The sequence below is a fragment of the Lucilia sericata genome, unplaced genomic scaffold (genome assembly GCF_015586225.1).
Source record: "Lucilia sericata isolate MDLA Ls3-8-SP2 unplaced genomic scaffold, ASM1558622v1 Contig000341F_arrow, whole genome shotgun sequence".
Taxonomy (NCBI): Eukaryota; Metazoa; Arthropoda; class Insecta; order Diptera; family Calliphoridae; genus Lucilia; species Lucilia sericata.
The window spans coordinates 137754-139708 of record NW_023994361.1 but is presented as its reverse complement, the minus strand read 5'-3'; positions in this window follow the sequence as shown (position 1 = coordinate 139708).

Here is a 1955-nt window from a genome sequence, read left to right as displayed (position 1 = left end):
TACATATTCCCGGAAAATGGGTTTTTTGTTAATAACTTCCGTCACAATGTCGAAATCTTTACAAAATTTTATAAATTACAATGTTATGTCAATAGAATTCATTCAGAGAAAAAATTTTCTGGATCGGTCCATAATTGGACATAGCTCCCATACAAGGTCCCCTCCCGAAAATAACTTAAACGCAAATAATTCATTTCTAAATCAAGTTATCTATATAAAATTTAGTACAAGTATTGCCCTCACATACAGAAGTATTACTGTAAATTTTTTTTTCCATCGGTCCATAATTGGTCATAGCTCCCATACAAGGTCCCCTCCCGAAAATCACTTAAACGCGCATAACTCATTACTAACATAAGACATCCATATAAAATTTAGTACAAGTATTACTCATGTGCACAGAAATATTATTGTGAAAATTTTTTCCGATCGGTCCATAATTGGTCATAGCTCCCATACACGGTCCCCTCCCGAAAATCACTTAAACGCACATAACTCATTAACGAATTAAGATATCTATATAAAATTTGGTACAAGTATAGTTCATATGCACAAAAATATTACTGTAAATTTTTTTCCGATCGGTTCTTAATTGGTGATAGCTCCCACTCAAGGTCCCCTCCCGAAAATCACTTAAACGCACATAACTCATTACTAAATTAAGATATCCACATAAAATTTGGTACAGGTATTGCTCACATATACAGAAATATTACTGTGGAATCGGTCCATACTTTGTCATAGCTCCCATACAAGGTCCCTTCCAGAAAATCACTTAAACGCGCATAACTCATTATTAATTAAGATATCCATATAAAATTTGGTACAAGTATTGCTCAAATGAACAGAAATATTACTGTGAAATTTTTATCCGATCGGTCCATAATAGGTCATAGCTCCCATACAAGGTCCCTTCCCGAAAATCACTTAAACGCGCATAACTCATTTCTAAATTAAGATATCCATATAAAATTTGGTACAAGTATTGCTCAAATGAACAGAAATATTACTGTGAAATTTTTTTCCGATCGGTCCATAATAGGTCATAGCTCCCATACAAGGTCCCTTCCCGAAAATCACTTAAACGCGCATAACTCATTACTAAATTAAGATATCCATATAAAATTTTGTACAAGTATTGCTCATATGCACAGAAATATTACTGTAAAATTTTTTTCCTATCAGTCCATCCTTGGTCATAGCTCCCATACAAGGTCCCTTCCCGAAAATCACTTAAACGCGCATAACTCATTACTAAATTAAGATATCCATATAAAATTTTGTACAAGTATTGCTCATATGCACAGAAATATTACTGTAAAATTTTTTTCCTATTGGTCCATCCTTGGTCATAGCTCCCATGCAAGGTTCCCTCCCGAAAATCACATAAATGCACATAACTCATTACTAAATTAAAATATCCATACATTTACCACAAATATTGCTCTTATATACATAAATTACACTATAAAATTGTTTTACGATCGGTCCATACTTGGTCATAGCTCTCATACTAGGCACCCTCCAGAAAATTACTTAAACGTACAATATTCATTACCAAATAATGATATAAATGCAGAATTTTGAAATTTTGTTTTTATATACACAATTAGTCATAGCTCCCATCAGCGTTGCCAATTTAGCGCTTTTGGCGCTAGATTTAGCCCCTTTTAACAATCCAAAAGTCGCATTTTTTCCTCTTAGCGCTTTTTTGGAAAAAGGCGCTAAATTAACGCTTATTTCAACAAATGAAAAATCTTTTTAATAACATAAAATTATTCTAGTTTAACAATAAAGATAAAACGGAATAATTTTAGACAGTACTCTGCCGTACAAATTTATTAAAGTTCCTTTTTCTAAACTTTCCATATTATGAGTAATTCAAAGATCTTTTAGTGTGATGAGTTATTTTAAAACTTTAAAACTAAAATAAAAAATATTCACCTTTTTCGCCA